At 45.3% G+C, this 25242-nt stretch overlaps 1 protein-coding gene across 4 annotated transcripts in view; it reads left to right on the top strand.

Annotated features, from left to right (window-relative positions):
* Positions 1-25242, top strand: part of PLEKHG1 (pleckstrin homology and RhoGEF domain containing G1) — a 216726-nt gene that overhangs the window by 18387 nt on the left and 173097 nt on the right. The window contains exon 2 of one of the 4 annotated variants that reach the window (XM_082730109.1): positions 7093-7183. The exons of the other annotated variants lie outside the window; for them this stretch is intronic. The gene's annotated coding sequence lies outside the window, so the exon portion shown is untranslated. The remainder of the gene's footprint in view (positions 1-7092; positions 7184-25242) is intronic. 4 annotated transcript variants of the gene reach the window in all.

The following is a 25242-nucleotide window of genomic DNA, read 5'->3' as shown; positions in this document are numbered from 1 at the left end:
GTGAATATTGTTATTTTATTTCACATTAATAAGACAAAAGTGAAACAATGAAGAAGTGTGTCAGAGTTTCGCTCACTCACCAGTGAGGCGGGTGACTCCTCTCTCTGCTGGATTGGAAGCTCGATCACTGTTTCCACATTTTTGTGTTATTATACAGTGTGACAGCTTTTCGTAAGAGCCTTTCGTGTTTTAATTCCATATTATGAACGTCCCCTTGAGCGCTTTTTTGACATGAAGAGAACAGATCAAGCCCAGATCTGTCGTGTTTGCTGACTTCCAAGGCGTAAATATCCCCACTGTGGCTACTTCCCTGCTACAGATGTGACGTCATTGAATGCAGACTGGGACAGAAAGGGACACTAGTCCACTGTTCATGGAGGGTTTCTACCGCACCGAGAAAATGGATGTCGATTACCTCAAAATAATGAAGTAAAAAGGCAGTAAAATAATTAAGATAGGATGAGTTTGGGGCATTATATCTTTGTTTTTAGTACAACTTGTTTCATTTTAAGTTTATATGATTTGTTTTTACTGCTGTCTTTCACCGTGGGCTCACAACTTTCCTTAAGTTCAACACTGGGCCCTTGCGAGCTGCTAAGGAAGAGTCCTGAGGAAAGTGCCCCCTCTCCCAGCTGAAGTGGACATCTGGGCAGTTTGGAACCTGACAAAACATTTTGAAAAGCAGCCGTGATTTCCCTTCAGGTGTGGCGCATGCTAAACAAAAATGGTCTCTAAATTTCCAAGGGCAATTCAGGTCCAAATGGGGAGGGTGCAGCCTCTGCCCAGCCCCTGCCAGAAGTGTCCCCACTGGTTACCCTAGGCTTTTCACTTAGGGGAGAGGGTGGTAGTAACTGCAGAGGAAGAGGAGGGAGCATCAAATTTGTGAAAAATCTACCAATTCAGAAATCAAAGGGAAGAAACTAGGGAAGGCAAAAACACAGTTTAGACTTGTTTTGGAGACTGATTCGAGACAATCTGACTCAAGTGATGACTTTTCTCAAATTTCTACCTGTTGAGAGATCCACATGGTTAAAGACTTGGGGACAGGGTGGGTTCAAAGGTCACCTTTGTTCCATTCCCAGAATTCCTTCACACTCCTGCTTGCTTTAGCAGATCTTACCTCCACACACTCCTGCCGCCCAGCCCCCACCCGGGACCCCCAGAAAGCTCCCACATTCTTGCATAGTCTCCTCTCTTCCATCCTTGTAGACAGCTTTTGCTGCCCTTGCGTTGGCTCATACCTATCACCCAGCTCGTAAAAGACCCTCCGAATTTGTACACCCTTGGAAGGCAATAGAAGATTGTAAAAATAGGCCTATTTCTGACACATTTTCACTGGGATTAATTCAATGTGAACTGCTTTATTCCTAATGCCCCTGAGACCCTCCATGTTAAGGGAGCAGATAGTTAAGTGGAAAGGAAGACTGAGAGCAGGGAGCTTTGAGGAGCCAAGGGAGACTTTCATGGGACAGGTGGAGAGGTAAAGAAAATAAAATGCCTGCTTCTAGCTGCTTCTCCCCTCCGACTTGAAAGAAGAAATGTCTTTTTTTTTTTTTTTCCTCTCCCTCCCAATTTTTGCTGCCCACAGCTGCTCAGAGACCCAGGCTCCAAATACCACCACCTTCTTCTCAGAGTAGCAAGTCATGAAAACCCGCTCTGAGTTCTAGGTAGGATGACAGAACTTGTAGAGGAGGACCCATCTGCTACTGGGACTGCTTGCAGTTTTTGGCATCAATGGATTTCTTTTTCCCAAAAGATGTTTTTTTGAGTTAAGGAGCGTGGTTTGTAGCATTAACACTAACACTGATGCCCCCACATCTTGTGTATAAATGCCATGTTTTATTTGGACACACTCACACAATCATTATCAACTTTATGTTTTTGTGATGTTTGTTGATTTATCTTTGCCTTTGAGTTTACTTTGACAGTTTCTTTCTTGTGTGTGTTTTTACAATTTCTGCTGACTTTTCAAGTCTGAAAGGAGATTTTTATGTATGGGAAGGGAAGGAAAAACACTGGTTCAGGTTGGGTCATTAAAAGTCATTCCAAACCTTTACTCCTCAAAATCCTTGTCTGGCTGTTGGCAGGTAGCCCCAGACACGGGGCAGCCAGACCACGTTCTTGTGTCAGGAACACACCCTGACTCAGTTGCCCTTCTGCTCTGCCCACTCCTGGCCACACCCAAGCCACACGGGACAGGTTCCGATCCCACAGGAGTTTGCTGCAGCTGCCTGGTCTGTCCTTTGTCCCTCCAGACCCCTTCAGTATTTGCGCAAGTGGGGAAGGGCTCTATGTAAACACTGTCACTCCCTCTGTGACCACTGGGCTTTCCACAGCCATTTCATCCAAGTGAGAGTGTACAGAGCCAATTGTGCGTTTTATTTTGCTTGTCTTTTAAATTGCCAGATCTTTTTGACTGACTTGGCTATTTTTCTGAGGTTGTCTAGACTTCTGCTATAATGATGAGTGTGTGTGTGTGTGTGTTCATTCAGTAAATATCTGTGTGTCTGCTCTGGGCCAGGCGCCATTCCTCTGTTGTGTGGGTACAGGGGTGAACGAGGCTGAGGATCTGCCCCCTCGGAGTTTGCATTCTCTGCAGAAGACAGATACAAACAAGTAAACATCAAATGCTATCAGGACAATGAAGAAAAGTAAGGCAGGGTCACAGGACAGAGAAGGAACATGGATTGGGCCAAGAGGGCTCTTTTTCTTAGTGTTACCCAAATAAAGCTCATTTGTCAATGTTAAAAGTGGTGGTCAGAGGAAGTAAGTCAATTGGGGCAATTTATCCTGCCTCCATAAGGAGAAGACCCTTGGCTTTGCTTTCTTGGATCAAATTTCCAAGGATTCCATTTCTGTGCCTCTGTTTTCTCCTTGGGATATGCATTACTAACACACCCCAGTGGAGCCTGCGAAGAGTAATTGAGTGAAGCCTTGTGGTGGGGTTGGAGTGGTACCGGACAAATAGTAAGTCCTCCAATGTCACCTGTCATGATGGCACTTAGTGGGTGTCTAGCCTTGGGGCAAGACGGCTCTGTTCCAGAAGGGCAGGATGTTCCAGAAGGCTCCTGCCTTGTTGGGGGAAGGAACCTCAGCTTCCTTCTTTGTAAAATGGGTCCACCGAGTCATGCAGGGGTTTGTTGGGCTGATCCATTGAAACAAGAGGAGAGCACAGTTTGAAAACTGGGAAATACCATGAACCGAGGCAGTGGTAGTGCCACTAACTGGAACTAAGAATGGCCTATTTGAAATACCTGATTAGGAACGCTATCAGACTATCCACCTGTCATCATTCATGCTCCACACCCTGCCCTCCTTACTTCCCGATGCCTATTTTCTATTTGGCTCTCTGTCTTGTCACTTAAACACCTTCTAGGTCACTGTGTGGAGGCAGGTCTTTGACCTTACCATCCTGGGCTCCTTGCCGTCTGTGGCCAGCTGTGTGGTGTTAGTGCCGTTGACTCTGAGCTGTAGATGAGAGACACACATCTGAGTCCAACTCATGCTAGAGCCTCTGTTTCCGTGGCGTGTCCCTCACACGATCCGCTCCTCTGAGGAGTCTGTCCACCTCTAGCCAGCACCTCACACTACACTGCGTGGAAGGAAGCAAAGAGCTTTGTGGGAATCTCATACGGGGTACCAAAAGGCTATTTCTGTCAAATTAGCAAATCCCAGTGAAAGCAAAAATGGTATATGAGTGTTTATCACCTGTAAGGCACTATCCTAGCTACCATATGGTGAGTGGGAATTTTAGCCCAAAGGTAAAGAGTAGTTGGTTAAGCTAACTACAGTAACAAAGGGGATGACTTCTGGGTGACAGACTTCTTGGAAATTTGCAAAAATTAAGATAACTGGAGACATGAGGCTGTGTTCCAGTGTTGGGGGGCAGCTTGGTAGAGAACTCACCCAGATCCTGTCTCCTCAGCTTACCTCACCGGTCATGAGGCAATTTTTGGTACCAGAGTTACTCAGGCAGAATTTCCTCAAGACTCTTCCCCACTGTGCCACACTTCTTAAGTGGGGGGCCTAAGCCAGACCGGGGAGCCACCTTCAGGAAGAAACAGTGAGGTATCTACTCCTCAGAGGGATTCCATAGGCACCCACCCCCACCCCAGCTCTCCTCACCAGAGTGTAGAGTCAGCAGGAACCCCTCCCTTATCCTGTCCAGATAGGTTTTGCTAAAGGGAGTTATTCCTAGCGGGTGTGTTGTTGGGGGCTCGCATGGTGTTTTCTCACCATGGAAAATTGGAGACTTTTCCCTTCAATTGAAATAAGAAAGCCACAATTATTTGTTTTAATGCCTCCCAAATGCCTCGAAGTGGACAGAAGAACTAAGAAGCAGACTTTTTTCTAAGCAGTGGACCCAGTCAGGGGCATTGGCTCGGCCCTCTGTCAGAGAGGAGCTGCATTTCCTTCTGTGTCCAGTAGATACAGAGTCTTCACTAGAATCTTTTTCTGTTGCTGCTCAGTAGGAAGTGACCGAGGAAGCTTGCTGAGGCCGCTTCTGTCGTTTGTTAGGGATCCTGTGTGTCAGGGACACGTTCTTACAGTTTCACTTCTTTTTACCCCAAACCTCACTCCAGTGTAATTCACCAAGTGACACTGAAGTCACATATGATGTAATGGTGACTTGAGCTGCACAGGTGCAGCCAGAAAGAGGAAGACAGATAGGAAGATTTCCCCCTCTATTTTGTAAGTTAAATTACCTTGGTGGTGGTGGGGACAGGGGGATATTATATCGTCTTGTGAGAGTTTGCACTGTTGGGGTCAATGACAGCGCCATCTTTTGATAGTACTGTGTGAGGATGTAGGCACACTTTTATTTTTTTTTAAGATTTATTTATTTATTAGAGAGAGAACACATGCGTGTACACACAAGCACACATGTGAGTGGGGGGAGGGGTGGAGGGAGAGAATCTCCAACAGACTCCACGCTGAGCATGGAACCCAACACAGGGCTCTATCTCATGACCCATGAGATCATGACCTGAGCAGAAACCAAGAGCTGGATGCTTAAGCAACCCAGCCACCCAGGTATCCCTGGGTGGTAATCTTTAAAAAATTTTTAAATTTTTAAAAATTTTATTTGTCAGAGAGAGAAAGCCCATGCACAAGCAGGGAGAAAAGCAGGCAGAGGAAGAAGCCATCTCCCACTGAGCAAGGAGCCTGATGTCAGACTTGATCCCAGGACTCTGGGATCATAACCTAAGCCGAAGGCAGACACTTAACCAACTGAGCCACCCAGGTGTCCCAAGTAGGCACCATTTTCAGTACTGCTTAGTAAAAACCATTATCAGGACATTTTAGGTTTTGGTTTTAGTCAAAGTTCCTCTACTCCCCGTCCCCTAGAATCATTAGGTTCTAGATTAATACTATTCAAAGTATGGTCTGTGGTTCACATGTGGGTCCCTAAGACCCTTTCATAGGGTCCCCAAGGTCAAACTATTTTTATAATAATACTAAAACATCATTTGCCTTTTTTACACCTTTCTCTCACAAGGAGCCCTTGAAGTTCTCTGGGGAGTACAAGCCATAGTGTATCACAATCTATTGAATGCTCAGGTAGATATGAGATGCCATCTCTCTTCTTTCTATAAAGCCAGACAATCCAGACACTTAGATGATGATAAAACAATGCCAGTCTTCCCACTAAATGTTTTTGGTTTAAGAATTTTTATGTTCCATTGAAATATAACTTATATCAACATGTAATGGGATAATGAATATTATTTTAAAATAAATTAATATATATTTTGAAAATTACTCAGGTTTAGTTTCCAATATAATAAATATTAGAATTCATAAGCCACATCATCAAGAGCTCTTTGGGTGCCTCGGGAGTTTTTAAAGTTGTAAAAGGGATCCTCAGAAAAGTTTAAGAACCACTGATCTAATATAAGAGCTCTTACCAGAAGAGTTGGGCAGATCTATTTTCCACAGCCAACAGCGCCTAGGAGGCTTTGATACTGGTGTGAAATCCTGCGGTGATAGCCTGTGTCTGCAGAACGCATTATAGATTTTTCACTCCAACCTCAGCCCCTGAGATAAGAGCTTTGCTCTCCTTCCAGGCCTCTCTCCCATCACTGCCCTGTGCTCCAGGCGGACGGAAGGAGCTGGACTTGCTGATGCCGTCCTACTTTACCCATCTCTGCTCCTTGTCCTTGAGTCCTGCCCTGTGCCCCAAACACACCACTGCAAGGAAACCCTCCCTCCTTCCCCACACCCCCAATTCCTGGACCTCAGTTTGCCTCCCTGTCGCGTCCTATAAGGAGAAAGCAGTGCCCATCTCACAGAGTTGTTGCAGAGAATGAATGAGCTCCTTTCCAACGTGAGTGACCAATTCTTGGTTTGGGTCCAGGTCATGAGATGGAGCCTTGCATGGGGCCGTGCTCAGCACAGAGTCTGCTTAGGACTCTCTCTCTCTCCCCCTCTGGCCCTCCCTTCCCCATGCTCTCTCTCTCTCTAAAATAAATAAATAACTTAAAAAAAAACTTTCCACAACAACCAGATCTAATGAGTGAAACTTGATTGAGTCATAGATCAAAAAACTATAAGATCATCTTAGAATAGTAACTTAACTTGTTAAGGCTGCCTTAAATTACCATAGACTCAGTGGCTTGAACCAACAGAAATTTATTTCTCACAGTCTGAAGGCTAGAAGTCCAAGACCAGGGTGCTGGCAGGGTTGGTTTTATTCTGATCTTAGCTTGTAGATGGTTGCCTTCTCCCCATGTACATTCATCCAGATTTCCTTTCTACAAGAATAGAAGCCATATTGGATTGGGATCCACCTGAATGACTTCATTTTAATTTAATTACCTTATTGAAAACCCCATCTGTAAATGCATCACATTCTGAGATACAGTGGGGGAGGGTAGGACTCGAACCTATGAATTTTAAGGGAACACAATTCGATCCATAACAGACAACCAATCAACTTCCGACATGGACTGGGTATCAGGTGGCATTAGGGAATTGTGGATTTCCCCGGGTGCAACAATGGTCTGTAGTTCTATAGGAAAAAGTCACTTGGGGGGGGATGCAGGATGATGTATGTAGAGGTAAGGAGTGACAGCTGTATATTACTTTCAGGCTGCTCAGCAACAAGAGTTGTGAGGACAATGAGAAAACCGCAACAGACACCACAACAGGGGCCGACTCAGAGGAGTTGTCTGCGACACAGGTGATGGACAAGGGTATAGTGTCCCAAATATGTCACAACTCTTTGGGCAAATCTGCTCATGCGCATTCTCTCTCTCTCTCTCTCTCTCTCTCTCTCTCTATATATATATATATATATATATATATATAAATTCTTCCATAAAGTGGGGGATAAGGATAACTATTACATAGGATTGTTAGGAACATGTGATGATGGCAGATAAACTGTGACACCCTAGAGAGAGAGAGAGAGAGAGAGACAGTGAAAGAGAGAGAGAGAGCGTGCACACCCAAATTTTCCCAAAGAGAGTGTGTTGTGCTCTCCGGAAGTCTTCAGGCAAAGGTTCAGAGTTCCCTGGGCTGACTGAGTGTCACTGTGGTCTTCCCTGAAGGCTAAGGACTGAACGTGGAGGCCTTGGAAGTTCCGTCCCATGCCTCGTGATCAGGAGTCAGTACTGATCTCCCGTGTGTTTCCAGCTAGGAAGGAGGGGCTGGGGTCCTGGGAATTCAGTTCTGTTCACCGCTTAGGCTTTCGAGTGAAGGGAAATGCTGCCACAGCCACAGCTTCCATCTTGACAAACACACTTTTCCTGGCCTCGACAGACTCAGATGTACCCTGCTGGCAAGCGCTCTTTAATGTTTTCAAGGTTCAGCTGTGACACCAACCAAGTATTATGGGATGTGACTAAAATAAGTAAATCTCTTTCAATAGGTGCTTACCATTCCATTTCAAAAGGCTCAAGGCCCAATATCAAAAAATCCAAGCCCGTTGTTCGGTATGCCTGAGGGATAATAGCCTAGAATATGAGGAATAGTTCCATTTTCATCCTGAAACTGTGTGTGTGTGCGTGTGTGTGTGTGCGCACGTGCGCACGCGCGCATGGTATTTTTACATTCATTTTAGGTCAAGGGTGTAGAAAACTATTCAAAGTTAAATATCTTGGTGCTCAACTGTTAGCAAACTCAGGAAATCTTATGAAATAAAAATAGCAAATCAACCGTGCTTTATGGTGAATGGGACATTTGAGAGGAAGCAAGACAGAAAAGCCACTGTCTAGACTCTGTGACGTGACAAGCTCCCTTGTAATAGATCAAGGGAAGGGTGTGCTCTCAGAGCCCAGTTCTAGAGATGTGATAGAACAGGTCAAATCAGCAAGCCCCAAAACAGACATGTCTGCTTACACCATGTCAAAGGCTGGACAAAATATTTATTTGGAAAATGAAAAATATTTATGTCTTGAAAGGTGTTTTTGTGGCAAACAGAGATGGAAAGAGAGTTTTTAATCATTTTTCTTCTCGAAGCTTCCCAAGCTCTATTATATGCTACAAAATCTGCTCTTAAGTAACTTGCAAAAGGATCAAAGTCATCATTATCTCCACTCCTGAATTTTGCTAACATCACAACAATCCCTGTTCTGAATTGAAAATTTTCCTTTGTTCAAAAATCAAGTTATTGTGGTTTCTTCTATTAGGACAAGTGAACATTGCCACAGATTATTGTGGTGCAAATCTCAGGAGTAGAGAGAAATGAAACTGAAGCTTACAAATGATAGTGGTCTTTTTTTTTTTTTTTTTTTTAGATCAATGCTAACATCATTTTTGAGACAAAAACTTAAACATCTGGTTTCCTTCTGGGAAATTGCACTGTTGTTTTTTTATTTTTTTTTAACCATCTTTTAAAAAAAAAAGTCTTTACTCAAATAGAAAGTTCAAATAATTACTATTTACCTGAAAAATCCAATGTTGACACATAGATTTTGTTTATTAAGATGACAGGGTTAACCAGATTGGATAGAACATGCATCCTGCCTGGCAAAATTCAATATAAATATTTGTGTCAACATATGCTTGCCACAATTAGAAAAGATTTCCATAACACTCTTGCCTTTAGCACTTTCCGCAGAGCTGATTGCCACCTGCGATCATTAGAAACTTAAATCCCAGATTAGAAAGATAATAATGAACAATTGCCACTTTGTTGCGTACCAAACATGTTGCTGTATGATATGCAAGTTTTATGGAATGCAGGCTTTATTTTGTTTTAAGTATAGACATAGCCTCCATTAATATTGATTTTTAATGCTATCCTTGTAACCACATGATAATGGGATTTTTAAATAGAACCCGCCCTTGTACAGCATCAGTGTTTGCAAATTTAACTGTTCTGATATCTGACATATGGCCACCAGACTGAACCCAAAGCAAATGTTTTAAAGGTTTGGCAATATTGGAACGATGGAGGAAATGCTGTTTCTGGAGTGAAACTGAAGAGTGAAGCAATGATTTAGGCATTTGGACGCCCATTTTGGGAAGCTTGAAATGTAATATGTTTCTGGTTATTTTCTTCTCTGAGTCGGAGTTTCTGTTTGACTGTAAATTGCCACTGCTGTTTAATATGTGTGTATTTTTCTTGGGATAAACTTCAAAAAGGATGTTGACCTAGTAGAAAACCCCTCTCCTGAAAGAATGGCATAAAGTAGCAGCCTTCCACACAGAGCAGTTTCATCCTGGTTTCTCTTCAGATTCTTTTGAGATCAAAGAGCCCTTGGCAAATGGACACTGGTTTGGGGATGGTATGGCGGAAGGGGAATACACACGTGCGTACCCAGACACATGCACATGCACACACGTGCAAACACATGCACGTGGTTGTCCTTGCCCTGCTGTGTTAAACCCTCTCTACCCAGATTATGCATTAACTTGACTCAATTGGAGGGACTTGGGGTTGAATTCATTTAGTTGGCAGGGTTGGTTAATATTCTGCCTCTACCATTAACGACCTTACAGTCCGGCAGTGACGGTAAGATGATTGCGTGGTCGTTGTGTTGTCCTATGGAATTAGAGGCTGTGAGGTAGCAATATCCCACAGGCAACTATCAGGCACACAGTGGTAGAGAAGTTCTTCCACTGACAAGTGGGCATGGGGTGCTATCATCCACCTGCAGATAAGATGTCTCAAAGGAGCATGGAAAGCAGTGAAAATGGAGAAGTCAATCCAAGAGAAAGCATGGGTGTACATATGTGCACACACATGTGAGACCATTCTTCAATTTGTCCATGATGCCCTCTACCTTGTTTAGCTGGGAGGCCACGGAAAGAGTGGGACTCAGAGGACAGGTCCTAGTTTAGACCTTGACTTCACTCTGGGTGTGATGGGAAGCCCTGGAGGGTTTGAACCCACAAGCGCCGTGATCTGGCATATGAGTGGGTTTGCTCTGGCTTCTGTGCACAGAATCAGGCATGAGGACAGCAAGATGAGCTACAGGAGGCTTGGAGCTGTCCAGATGAGAGAGAACGAGTGTCAGGACCAGGGCAGGAGCTGTCGAACTGGTGAGCCATGGCTTAATATCTGCTAAGAATGGACCTGGTTGGGTTTGAGGGCAGCTTAGTTGTAGGGCGTTGGAAGAAGAGATTAAAGGATGAAGCCAAGGATCAAGCCTGAACATCTGAGTGCATTTGGCATCACTGACTGAGCTGGGGAATGTGGAATGTGGAGGCAAGACAGGTTAGCAAGGGTGAGAAGGTAGGAGCCTGTGGTCATGCTGACCTTGAATGGGCATTTCAGCTCTAGGCAGTGATGTCAAGTAGGCACTTGGAAGTATGAATCTGGTTTTCCAGAAAGAGGTTCAGGAAGGAGACATACATCTGGAAACTATCAGCAAATCTGTGGTATTTACAACCACAGGGCTATATGCGATCTCTTAGAGTAGACAAAGGAATGGCGGGAAAGCTGACCCTGGAGCTCCCCAGCACCAAGGATGGATGAGAAAGAAGATCCAGCCCAGGAGACTGGGCAGGAGCAGCCAGCAGGGGAGGAAAGCCAGAGGTCTGTGGTCTCCTGGAAGCCAAGTGGAGAAATGTAGATCGTAATAGCTGCGGAGTCAAGCAAGATTCTGAGAGTGGATCACTGCATTTTGTGGTAGGAGGTCAACAATTGACCAGGTTCAAGTTGATGAATAGTTTCAGTGGCATGGAGGGGGTCAGAGCCTGATAATTCCTCTTACTCACAAGAGAAGGCTGAAATTCTCAAAGACTGTACAAACTACTCTAGGAGAGTAAGAAGGGCAAAACAATCTCATATGGCCAGGAATTCAAAAGCTCATGGAATACAGGTTTCTGGATCTTCTGTGGTTGTGGCTTCCCAAGGCTGTGTCACCCTCCAGCCTGTGATCACACCACATGTTGATCATCATGATTTCTCTCTCTCCTTTCCTTCTTCTTGCCAGGTCTGCTTTCAGGTGATAGACAGGACCACGGGGAGTGATGCAATGGATAATGTTATTCTTTCGGGAACACCCCATCCCCGATACAGAGGCATCAGGGGACCCCCAGGGGCCCAGCACAACAGCCACACCTTACACCTAGTCTTGTCTGACCACTTCTTGTGATCACTCACACCGTAATGACAGAATGTCTAGGTCACCTGGCAAGATGCTCAAAGGAACGGGACAGCCAGGTGCAGAAAGAATATGAGGTAAATACAGCATCTGAGTTTGCATTTCTGAGCCCTTCTTCCCCTGTGACGGTGGATTTGGAGATTCCCTTTCCTCTTGCAGCAACTCAGCTGGCAGGAAGCTCACAGTTGCTTCAGAGCAGGGTGGAAGCTTCTGGAGATGGGGATGAAGGTAAAAAGAAGATTTGGGCTAGTGGAGAGGGTGCCTGTAAGGGGAGCAGGGAACAGGGCTTTGGAGGGGTCAGCCTCCTGCTAGGGCTGCTTCTTGCACACGTGCTCCCAGGGACTGGCTGTCTGCTTTCTGTGCCACCTCCGCCAGGCTGTCCACCAGCTCCCCTGCTCCTGGGCCCACTCAGAATGGCAACAGTCTCTCTACTCACAGCTCTCTGATGCCTAAAACATGCGTGCGGCATTTCTGATCTTTTCCGAGGAGTTTTTGCTGCAAGTGGCAAAAGGTCAACAGTTTAAACTTCTCAGAAATGTCTGTGCTACAATACTCAGTGGGGGAAACAAAAGAGGGGAAAAGGTCAGAGTGCCTTAAGTTATTTCATCTCCATTCTCCTTACAAACAAACAACTAAACAGGCAAGCCGGGAAGGAAAGCACCCCGGGATTAGCCGTGATTGTCTCTGAGTTGTAAGCGATGCCTTGTCCTCGTTTTTCTTTACAGTGTGCCTCTGTTATTTGTGTAACTAACAAAATGGAAATGTAAAGCTCTCTTCCAAAGTTCAGTTCTCTGTTTGTACACTTTTACCATCTGCCTTGGCCACGTGGATGCCAGCAGGCTTCCATCAGAGTCTCGGGTGCTATAGCGGACGGACAGATGTCAGGGGACTCACAGAGCGGAAGCCGCGGCCCAGGCTGGCTCTGCCTCTCCTCCCTGCTTCTCCTCCCTCTCCCTCCATGCCTTGTTCCCCACACGGTGGCAGGGGCATGTGCCTCTGGTAGAGAAGGTAGTCCAATGGCCATCATCCATTAGGGACACAAATGGCAGACTCACGTGCATTTCTGTTATGATCGCCAAGTAGTCCTGGAGGGTAGACGAGAAGGATACTCTTGCTTCCTGGGTACCGAAAAGGAAATGGATGTCTGAGGAGCTAAACTTCTGGTAGATTCCAAAGTCGGGACAAGACCCTCTGAACCCTTGTTTCCTTACGCTAGTCGAGGACAGTCTTCAAGTCTCTTAAAACCGCCAATCTATGTAGAAAGAACATTTTGAAAAACTTCATATGCATGTAAATGTAATATAATGTAATGTAAATGTAATGTAAACATGCATGTAAAAAAACATCACATTGAACAGTCTGGAGCAGGACTGAGAAGTAAGGCTCCCCCTCCCCCACCAGGAAGGGCACTTTGATTGCCAGCGCTCCAGGGAGTAGAGATGGAAGCCCACTGGCCCAACCCATCCTGAGCAGCCAGGATGGAAAGAAGAAACCAAAGCCAGCAAAGGACTTGAAGAAGATAATAGAAGCCTGGGAAAGCCTCAGGCAGGTTTCCTGTCACAGAACTCTAGAGGAAACTTTGGTGGGGCTCAGTGTTGGTAAAGGTACCTGAGGGTAAAAGATGATTGGCGCCAAGGAAGAGCTCACCTTGCAGTAAGAGGAGGCCCGGCTCTGTTCCAGAAGAGTCTCCGGAGCAGGAGGCAACTGAGTCTGAGCAAGGGAACGGATGTCTCAGAAACGTGTGCATTGAACATTCTCTGCTCATTCAGTGCTTTCCTTCAGAAACAGGACTAGCCAGAAGGATGAGCAACCGTTAAGAGAGGGTAAGCCTGAGTCTGATGTGGGAGTTGAAGAGAAAGAGACTCCTGAGGGGAACCAGATGAGGGACTGGGAGAGTCACTGGGGAGACAAGATGGCACGTGTGTTTCTGTGGCAGGCATGCTTTCTGACTCGCCGCGAGGCAGAGAGAAACCCCTGCCTGTGAGAATACTTGTGAAGATGCGTACAATCGGAGGGTCTGTTTGCTGAGGCAAAACCCAAGGGGCCCTGGACTAATCTTGTCTGAAGTCAGAGGTGGGCTTGTTCACGGAAGGCAGGTGTGCAAGGGGAGACACTGAAGTATTGAGGCCTGAGGTCCCCCAGCGTGGTAGGACACCCAGCTCAACTTTCTTCAGCTCGCTCAGCCAGACAGAACTTATCTGCCACTCCCCCAGCTTGTCATAGCTTTCCTCCCGCTAGCCCCTGTCCTCCTGGGTCTAGAATCTCAGCTGGGAGGCTGTGCGTTTGTGGTTGCCCGTGCACCTGACGCAAAGGCTGCTTCCAGAGCTTGGACTGCAGGTATCCTTGACTCATTTACCCCTGACTCAGGCCCTTCTTATTGCGTTCCAGATGTGTGCTGAACCCACGGCCTCTTCCAACCTCCAGAAGCTATCCCTCCTTCAACTCTCAGCTGACTTTGTGACTCCCTGACCTGTTTTTGCCCCAGCTCTACGTTCCTTCAGATACCTTATCTTTACAGTGCCTGGCTTATTAATCATCACCAGTCTTTTGGCATAGGGCCATGTTGGATGCCATAATCCTCAGTCTTGACTATGGTCTGACCTCTCCTTGCAGAACTTGCTGTGGCCACCAGGATCCCGGCATGAGACAGAGCCCTGTAGGCCTTCTTCCAGGGGATCAGCACAGCCTGGGAGCCCAAGGGAGGCGGCCCAGAGCTGTGGGTCGGCCTTGCAGGTCTGGCCCTAGGCTGGGTCCTGGCTGAGCAGCATTACAGAAAGTGGAAGGAAGCGGGGGAGTCTGTGAGGGGCAGCGTAAAGGGAGACGATTCTTGAGTTCTAGAAAGGAGAGCAAGTAGATGTCTGGGTATATGTGTGGTAGGGGTTTCTGTGAGGGGGGTGTGGTTGGAGAGTCTACTTTGGGCCTCAGGGCCACAAATGAACCCTCGTCTCATTGGTGAGGCCTAGAGCAATCCTCCACTTGACTCTAGGTCAGAGGTGCCTGGGGAACTGGGAGAAATGCAGGTTCCCATCCAGGGGGGCTGGGGCAGGGCTGAGGGCTACAGCTGTCGCTGCGGCTGACGACGCTTGTGCCAGATGACCCTTGGAGGACCAAGGCTCTGAGGGCACCTTGAGGCATGGCCTTGATGGAGGCCTGTCTTCCACGTGGGGGCCGAAGTGTTAGGAGCCGTGGCTGGAACCAGGGCCGAGACATGGGGAACCTGGGTGCAGAAGGCCGGGGGTGCTGGTAGGAGCCCCTCAGTGGAGACCCGGACCAGGAACATGCATTTCCCTGGACTGGAGTTGTGGCAACTTTTTAAATACTCACATTCTTTGTTACAGTCATGATTCCGTTTTGACCAAAATCCACGCAGTGAAGCTGCTTGGCTTGTGTCTGACTCTCCATTGTTTTGTGCAGAGTGACACATCTGTCACGTCAGAGTGTGTTTATGAGTATATAGAGCCTGTTACTTGCTAGAGACCAGATCGTGCACGCTGCCTGTCGGAGGTCCTGAATTTCAGATGGACCCCTTGGCTGTTCGTGTCTATACCATCCCAGGCTTTGACTTTCAGAGAAGCCATATATTTGCATATGTGTGTTAGATATAATATTTATATATGAAAATATTTCTACTTTTATATAAATATTATCTATACACAAACCCTAAAATATATAAATCCTAGCATTTTGGAGCTAAACAGTAATTTACAGATTAGTCCAATCCTCTTATTTTTATGGGAACCATTAAGGTACAAGATTAACAGTAAGTAGCAAGGGCACACTCATGTTTGGAAGTCTTTCGGGCTCACTGATGGTGTAAAGGACTAACCTGGACCACATTATCACATTCTATTCTGAATGGGATGAAGACGGTCACTTTACTTCTGAGTTGAGTTTCCCATTTCCAAGGTCACCACTTGTGGGTGGCCCAAGCATCCACACCCCATGAACGGTCATCTTTTGCACAAATAGTTTATACAGGCTGTGATATTGTAATTTTTAGTATTTTTTAAAAATCTTACTATTCGTTCTTATAAATACTTTCCCACACCACCTCCCTTAATGATTACAAAACAAAACAGCCTTTTATTTGTGTACAGAATGGACATTGGAAAACGATGAGGGATCTCCTGGCCCTGATTTGCCCTGGGGTTTGGGTCCACTCATGAGTGTCAGCTGCCTGGGGGGACATGACTCAGAGCACAAGGTCTGTCTCTTGAATAGTTTCCATTTGCTTGCTTTGCATTGATGGCAACAAAGCTGTTCATGGTCACAAGCACAGTGTAAAGTTGTTCTAATAAATATATTCAGTGCAACAAAATGGGTAAGTGAGAACTCCTGACTGTTTAACTGGTGCAGATTAGGGGGGAAGTTAAGGAATGAGAAACCTCTCTGACCATAGTTCTGCCAACACTGAGATGGGAATTGCCTGCCAAACAGGTCCAGAAACCATGCAGGAGCTTCTAGTAGGCATCACAGGGTTTATGTAAGAAAGCAGGAATGGCGGCCGGCAGAGGCAGCCTGCTCAAGTACCAAGCACCCCTTGATCCAGCCGAACCTGAAGGTGTATTCTTGGCTATCAAAACCACCCTGACCAGGGCTCTGAGGCCCGGCAGCTGCACAGTTCTGTATTAAGCCTTTGTCTTGCATGTTAGGTGAGATTTTTGTTCAGATGTGACTCAGTCCAACATATTTGAATGCTACCATGTGAATGGCACTTTGGGAAACCCCCCAAATTACAGTTACAACACTGTCCTCTCACATGTCTATAGTAGGATAAAGGACATACCACACATATCCATGTAGTGCATTACACAAGGGTATGGAGGGGACACACATGGTTTAGAGGAAGTGTAGACCGGGTATAGAAAGTAAATTTTGAGTTAGATGAGAGGGGACATCACTGTTGATCTGAAGGGGAATGACATATTCCCAGCTTCATGGGTGCTCCATGTGAGAGGCGGGTAAAGACAGAGAAAATAAGGACCATAAAGGTGGTGGAGGAATGAGGCCAAGTGGGGAACATGGGTTAGTCCGGAGAGATGTATAATGTTCTTATTTGTGTCATGTCTTCATCTCAAACACACTGTGTTTTTTTCCTGCCTCCGACCCTTGCTGTCAACATTCTCTTTCTAGAAGTTCTTCTCCTTCCCACCTTGAAGTCTTGCATGAGCTTTCAGATACCCCCCTTTCGCTGCCTTCCTGTGGGCATTGCTGGACTATCTCAATCGAACAACAAGACCTCCTGCTCACTTCTGAGGCCAGCATTTGGGGCATTCTGTCCTCCTTTGCTTCTTCAGAAGTAGGGTGGTGCGCACCCATAGTGGCAAGGCAGCCCCCACTGTACCCAAGATTGAGCAGAGTACTCTATGTGGGCGGGCTCATTCAGTCGGCCAATGTCTGTCAAACATCTAGTACCACAGTTCTTCTCAGGTGATGAGCAAAAGAGGAGACACCACCGCTTGTCAAAGAGTCTAGTTGGGATAGAGACAGGAAGGAGTAAGTTACTGCAATACAGGGGAGGGAACGGCTGGCTGGTAGAAGTGTGAAGTTCAAGAGCGCATAGGAGGAGCACTTAGCGAACAGACTGAGCAGGAAAAGATTCCCAGAGGAGGTTGCATATGGACTGAGTCTTGATGAATTAGACATTAAGTATAGATGAAGAAATATCCATTGAACATGGACAATGCAGTTCGCACATCTTGCCAGGCACACGTATGCAAATACCTGAGTTTCAATCCCTTTCCTGCATTATTATCTTAAGCCTTCTCAGCCCAGAAACACTATCTCTGTTTTCTTATGGATCCAACTGCTCTCAGACCGATCTCAGGCCTCAGGCTGATAGGCCTCCAGTAGACGGTGTGAGGAAGGCTCAGAGGGGATCAGAGCTTCTGAGATCCACAAAATGTATCTCAGTTTACTTGTTACTTAAAAGACTTTAAATACAAATATATATGAGTGATACATGATGAGTGGGGACAGGAAGGGGGGAAAACGGGTTCACACACATAAACCCCACCAGCTAGAGGCAACCACGTGTAACATTTTTGTTTTCCATCCTTCTAGATATATTCCTGCAAACATGGGACCCTACTATATTATACATCCTAATCTGCAGCCACTATCTTGGGAGCATTTCTTAGAATATAAGCTTAGTAATAAAGTATCTTAAGTGCCTCATCCATCATATTGCCTACATTTAGCTCTGTGAGTCCTAATTCAGGAAGCAAATAAATGGAGATACCGAGAATCATTGTGCAAATTTTTTATTCTGACATACACAAAGTGGGTGGTATGGACGTTGGTGGTTAAAAGACGAGGCAGAGCAGCATAAGGAACCCCACCTCAAAGGGATGTTTTCAAGAATACTTTCCAAAAACATTTTGTAATGAAATGGTACATATCATGGATGGCTGGTTTTATTTACCAAAAAGTTCTGGGGAAACTAACTGGCTTTAAGTTAGAGCTTACCAAATACTAAAGTTTGCAGGCACTTCTGGTGTGATTTCATTTGAATTTCCTTTTTCCAACTTAGTTGATATTTTGCTAATGACCAACTTATTTATTTAGGCTTTTGAACCATTCTGTGCAAATACCTTATGCAATGCTTTTTTTTTTTTTCTCCCCCCAAAGTTTATTTATTTTTATTAAGCCAAAAAACACACTTCACATCTGGGAGCAACCAACAAATGGATTTGCCCTCCTTTGAAGACTCATAATTCAGCTTCGCATTTTTGCATAGTGACTCTGGGCCTGAGGTCCCCCTTCCCCGCCATGAGACTGGGTTTCTGCCCTGGAGGTTACAGTTCTAGTGAAGAGATGGAACAACAGTGTACCTGGGAAACACATTGTTTGGGGGTGTCCCCTCCCGAAGGAAGTCACTGGTCCTGGAGCTGAGTCGTGAGGAGGAGGGAGAAGAGGCCAGGCACCAAAGGGCAGGGCGGGAGTGGCAGGGTGGGCAGCGGTGAGGGTGGGACAGAGTCCTGAGAGGCAGGTGACAGAGCAGCCAGCAGCCTTGGCTTCCGGCAATGTGGTCCTGCCAGTGTGGGTGACGCAGCGCAACGTTCGCAGGGTCTGGGGAAAAGCAGGCCACGATCAGATGGGGGCCGAGGGGCTTTCCCCTGCTGGGGAGTTGGCCAAGACGCTGTCCTGGAACTGCTTCATGGGCAGTTGGAGACACAAGTCTGAGGGCTTTTCTTAGAGCCCTAAGTAAAGATCAGAAGCCTCTGAAGACCCATGCCTCCTGCATTCATTCCTCTTGTGCTCATCTCGGTTGCAGAATGAGAGAATAGAAGCATAAGGGGGTCAGAGAGAGATCAGGATGTAGAGGATCATAAATAGTGACCCTAGTGGTGCCTGGGTGGTTCTGTTGGTTAAGTTTCTGCCTTCAGCTTCGGTTATGATTCCGGGGTCGTGGGATTGAGCCCCACAGCGGGCTCTCTGCTCAGCAGGGAGTCTGCTTCTCCTCTTCCTCTGCCTGCTACTCTGCCTGCTTGTGCTTTCTCTCAAATGAATAAATGATTGAATGAATGAATGAATGAATAAAATCTTAAAAAAAAAGTGACCTTATAAAAGTGTGGTCAAGTAAGGAAGATGATAACAGCTAGGGCAGGCAGGGGTATAGGGTTCAAAGGGGATTCTTTTTTTGCAGAGTTGAGATGCCATCATATGCATGGCCCAAGAGATAAACAGGTGACAGAGAGAGAGAGTGTGTGTGTGTGTGTGTGTGTGTGTGTGTGTCAGATGCAGGGGAGACAGTGAGGAGCAGACAAGAAGGACAAGGATGATGCTGGTGCTGAGGGGTCCGTGCTCACTTCCAACCACCCAGTCCTCTGAGCCTGTGGGAAGCCTGCAGAGCAGAGTGCAGCCCGAGGTGGACTGTAGTGCAAGGCTCGGGAAGCTGAGAGCATTCATCCCTGATGGCCTCCTCTTCCTCAGCGTGGGAGAGCGGGCTATCCTCTGACAGGAGGGGTTGGCGTGAGCGACAGGGTCTGAGGGGCTGCAGAGAGGAGCCATGGAGGGAGCTGACCAAGGAGAAAGGCAGGAACAGCCTTTCCCAGCACAGAGTGTGGCACACGATAAGTGTTCAGTTAACAGTCAATTACAAAATAATGTCAAGGGGCGCCTGGGTGGCTCAGTGGGTTAAACATCTAACTCTTGATTTTGGCTCAGGTCATGATCTCAGGGTCCTGGGTTGGAGCCCTGCGTGGGGCTCCCTGCTCAACTGGGAGTCTTTCTGAGACTCTTTCCCTCTGTGTCTCCCCCCGTTCTCTCTCTCTCTCTCTCAAATAAATGAATCTTTTTAAAAAAATGTCAGAAGAGAGGTGCCTGGGAGGCTCAGTGGGTTAAGCCTCTGCCTTCGGCTCAAGTCATGATCCCAGGGTCCTGGGATCGAGCCGTGCATTGGGCTCTCTGCTTAGCAGGGAGCCTGCTTCCCCCTCTCTCTCTGCCTGACTCTCTGTCTGCTTGTGATTGCTGTCTGTCCAATAAATAACTAAAATCTTTAAAAAAAAAAAAAAAGTCAGAAGATGGTTGAAGAGCATCAGGAACCCAAATGAGGTTGGCAACCATGGATTTATCATGGTGTCAGTGTGTGCGTGGTGGTTGTTCAGTTTTCAGCCTCAGAGATATGTTACTTAAAATAGGAAGATGGGAACAACCAGTGTGGCCCTGCTCATGGGCAGCTGCAAAATTCAAGAGTGGAAAGGAGTACAGGACATCATTCAGGCAGTGGTCAGGGCGAGCCAGGAACGATCTGACCCATTAGGATAAAAAGGAGGGGTTCAGGGGTTTCAGGAAATGGAGACATAAGGGCTGGAAAAGTGTGACCATCACTTTTTATTACATACCTATAATGCATACCATAAATACAAAAGTTTCCTCACTTCTTAAAGGATGATCTTTCTAGGTTGTTCATTCTAGGCTCTGTAAGACAAAATGAGAAGTAGTCTAAACATTCCAACAACAAAATACAAGGTCAAGGTGGTAGTGAGAGAAAACCAGACATGACATCTTTGGGAGTCCGTGACGGTGTCACGTCTGACTCAGGTAAATGCACGTGGCTGGGCGAAGTGTCCATACCCACATGTATTGAAAATCAGACCTGGTGTTCTTCTGCCTCTGAGAGCCATGGATTGCGCTGACTGCAGATTGATGGCTAAGATATGTACTCACCCATTTAAAAATGTGAGGACCTACCATGCGCCAGTCAGTGTATGGGGTACCACTTCCGTGCAGAGTGCCACAGGTCACGAGAAGCCATGAGAGAGACTCCCCGACCATCAGACTGCTTTCTCGTGTGACTTAGTAGAAAGGGCCAACTAACCTATATGCCTTTTAAAACAAAGCATGTGATCTGTGGCCCTGTGAGCGCTGGAACGTAAGTAGTGTAGGAAAACTGCATAGCCCAGGGCAGTCAGGAAAGCCTGATGGATTTGGAGAAACGTTAAACAGTGGTTGGAAGGAAAAAGGATGGGAAGCTCAGAAGGCACACAGCATACCCTTGGTTCATTATCCTTTGCCATGTTGACTTCTACCATTGAACTACATTCTAGGCTAACTTGAGAACTGCAGGGAAGCCTGAAACTTAGCTTTGACATGAAGCTTTAAATAATAATAATAATAATAATAAAGTGGAGAGAGATAAACATTTAAAATATCTTAACTGAAAGAGCCAATCAGTTTTTCCATGACTAGATCAAGTGGTAATTTTAAATTCAGACATATGGAAAAATTTAACCTTCAATTCCAGATTCGAAGGCTAGTTCAGGGAGAAAACCCATTAAAGCGATGAAGCCATTGAACAATAAATCTTTATTTTGTAGAGAATACCGTGAGTGCTGGGAGGGACATCATCATTTCTGTGCCTTGGGATTATTACAAACACCAGCATCTTTCCCCAAGAGTTGCGAGGTTATGATTTGTAACTGACTTCAGGGCAGGAGTGGGTAGGAATTTACGGGATGTTAGCCTCCCAAGAAGATTGAGGACAATTTTTTTTTTTTTTTTTGGATGAAGATTCTCAAAACAACCCAGGTTTTAAAGTAGTTGAGTGACTCTTCCCCTGGAAAAATAATTCGTTCTCAATCCTGTAGAATTGGAACATTCAATAGAGCTGTCACTAGAAATGGAAGGAAATGAAAATGGACAGATACGCTCCCTCCCCAGGAGGGGTTTATAACAGAATACTTTGAATTTCACACAAATGTTTTACATTATTTCATTACGTTTACTCCAGTACGTTTCAATTTGCTGCCTGGAGTGTGAGTAAATTGCAACTTTCACTGCTTTAAAAATTTTTGTTGTTTTGGGGAGTCATGGAAACTTAACACACTGCAAATTTCACTTCTAATAAATGACACTGAAATATTTTTAATGCCCCGAAATAATTGAATGAGCATTTTAAGAGTCTTGTAATATAAATAAGAAATATGAAAGCCATGGGGGGATGTGGTAGAGCAATCATGGTTCTATTGGTTTTTTTCTGCTGGAACTCGGGAATTAACTCTATGTCATCTGTAGTTCCCCAAAACTGGGAAGTGTGTCTGTTTAGGTCTGATTTTGTCCTTTTCAGTATTTCTAATCTCAGTTGTCTTCACTTTAGGACCAACATCTCTGCTTATCTGGAGGTCTTTTTTTTTTTATATATTCCTTTCATGGGTTCAGACATGTTTCCAGTGAGTTATGGATGGGATATTTTCGGACCTTCTCAGTTCTGCCCTCTGGATTTTTAAGATACTCAGTAGATTGAACAGCTTCAGGGAGCCTAAATAAACTCAGCCGCGTTAAATGTTCATGTTGATCATAGGCTATGTCCTGATTTGGGGTATGCTTTTAAGACGTTAAGTGAATCTTAAAGTAAGGAAACTTGATAGTGGGGAGATTTGGCAGGTTCCCAGTGAGTTGTTAAATGTGTCATGGGCCCTAGTTTCATGTACTGGGTGAAACTCATAATGGATTTTGATTACTATGCTTGGTAGTTAGTGACTTATGAAAGGCAGGACTATGGGCTTTTTCCACTTTAAATACTCTATCTTTGAGGTGTTAACAGAGGGCATTCTTAAGTTGAAGGGAATGAACAATCATTATCTTTCCAGGCTGTGTTATCCTTTGTAGAGAAGTCAACAGCTTTCTGTGTAAATGATCAGCCTCAGCATACCTAAGATTTGGGTTCTGTTTAAAGACAAAAAAAAAAAAAAAAAAAAAAAGATCTATAGATATGTATTCCACTTTGGGGTCATTAGACAAACTTCAAAGTGTTAATGCTCATGAAAAGAAGCCCAATTCTGAGTTTTTTTAAAGATTTTATTTATTTGAGAGAAAGTGAGTACGGAGGGGTGGGCGGAAAGCAGGGGGAGAGGGAGAAGCAGACTCCCTGCTGAGCAGGGAGCTGGACTCTGGAACTAGATCCCAGGACCCCCGGAACATGTGCTAGCCAAAGGCAGATGCTTAACCAACTGAGCCACGCGGGTGCCCCTTAAATTTTTTATATGGGTAACAATTGGGGCATAAAATAGCCAGATCATGGTGTATCACTGAGGCTTTTCTTTTTTTCCTTAAGTTAGTGTAAAATATGACATCATAAATAGTCATACCTCTAGAGAGGAAGCAGAATGTCTTTCGAGCATCTTTTAGGTGGAGGGACCAGGCTCGAGGGATTACCACCCCCCGCCAGCAGCTGTAATGGCATGTGCTTTCTAATGTCCTGTGACATGATTAACTCGGCTCACTCAGCCCCTTGTTCCGGTTCACTGAAGACTTCCTCCTCCTGCCCTTCCCTGTGACCATCCATCCTTCACGAGAGGACAGGCACTGCTTCTGGACAAGGGAACTGGTCTTCCTATCCTCAGTTTTGTGGATACTCTTGCTTTCCTATCGGAGATGGGATAAAAATCTTTTGTTTAACCAGAATTTCTAGTTAGCTCCCATGTGCAGAGCCTTAGGTTTTGCTCATTTTGAAATATTCTCTTTGTTAGAAGTTAGACACCTCATGAGTAAGACTTGACTTCTTCGACTCTAAATGGATGTATTGTTTTAAAAATCTGTATCATTCGGAAGGGGTTGGAATCAAGCATAAAAACCTCATTTTCAAGTTCACCCCCTGCTAACAGTTGCTATATTGATCCTGTTTGTCACCAACTTCTTTTCTAAAGCCTTCATGGAGCCTTGGCTCTGAAAAATGGGGCTATTTGTATCTCTCATTCACTCCTTCTCCACTATGATTATGGTGACAAACGCTCCCTGGCTTACCCGGGACTTGCCCAGTTGCAGCACTGCATGTCCCATGCCCAAGAACCCTCCTCAGTGCCGGGAGGGTCGGCCCCTACCTAGAACCTCCCTGGACATTAGACTATAATTTTTTACAGAATGAGGTTTAATACTTCTGTTATACTTATTGTCGCAGCGTAACCATGAATGTTTATTTTGTCTATGGGTTGTTTCTAACAATCGAAAGCCAACAGACCAATATTATTCACTGGGGAGCCAAGTAATATTACCCAAGTAATATACCGATCCATAGGGAATAAAATTCCACTCCGGATCACAATTTTTGCTGCTTGAAGAGTTTTCCAACAGCTTCATGTATACGTTCCTCTACTTTGGGTTTATATTCGACTCCAGTTTTTAAAATCCCACGTTGTTCTCTCCTTTAGATTCCCATCTTCACTGGGTAGACTATTCCTCAGAGTAACTTTTTATATAGAATATGCACGGATGGTAAGCTCTGTTACTGCACGTTTGAAAATGTCTGATTTCGCCTTCACACGTGATTGATAATTTCAGTCTAGATTCAAAATGATAGTTCTTCTGCTTTGAAGGCATTGCCCTTTGGATACCTACAATCTAGTGTAGCCAATGAGTCTGAGGACTGATTCTTATTACTTAGTTGATTGCATATGTATCTGTCTGTTTACCTCTTTGAAGCTTTCGGGAATTTGTGGATCTAGTAGTTCACCAATAATCTTTTCTCCATGGATCTTTTTTGCTGACCTTTGAGATAAAGCCCACTCAGGCTCAGGTCATGTTCTCCCCACCAATACTTACACAGTTTTCAAAGAGAAGTCTGGCACATGGGTTTCCGACCTCTTGCAATCAATTCTCCATATCTTTCCTACTTTCCATCTCTCTGTTTTGGCTCTATGTTCTGGAGATTTACATTTTGGAGCCTGCTGGATAAGTCTTTAGCCATAAAAATTCTATCATTTAGGCCATTGGTTTTCTGTCTGGGCTCTTATTTTTTTCATAATCTGAAAATTTTCCCATTCTTGTTCTTTTTTCCATGAAAAGAATATGAATATCTGTGAGTATTATTCCAACCGTTATGGAAGTATTATTCTTGATAGTGATGAACTTGACGGATGATCTTCTTGGGTTGCTTAGAGTTTGTGTTTTCCAGCATCAAATACTTCCTTAATTTGTTCATGTTTAGATAGGACACGTTACTGTTTTCCAGCCAAACCCCAGCTCTAGCTAAGTTATCGATCTTGGTTTTTTGGAACGATCGAGGCTCTCCTACCTTCCGATGCTCTCCTGCAGCTTGTGAATGTCTTTCTTTCCATTTCCGGACTCTTCCCTCGACTTGCTCTGATTGCCCTTCCTCCACCCCGTTTACATAAAAGTTATGGGGCCCTGACAGCCACATGCAGTCTCCCCTTTCTCTTAATACTCCTTGGCTCTTGCTTGAAAC

This window comes from Mustela nivalis, assembly GCF_964662115.1.
Source record: "Mustela nivalis genome assembly, chromosome: 5".
Lineage (NCBI taxonomy): Eukaryota > Metazoa > Chordata > Mammalia > Carnivora > Mustelidae > Mustela > Mustela nivalis.
This window is presented reverse-complemented; position numbering and strand designations above follow the sequence as displayed.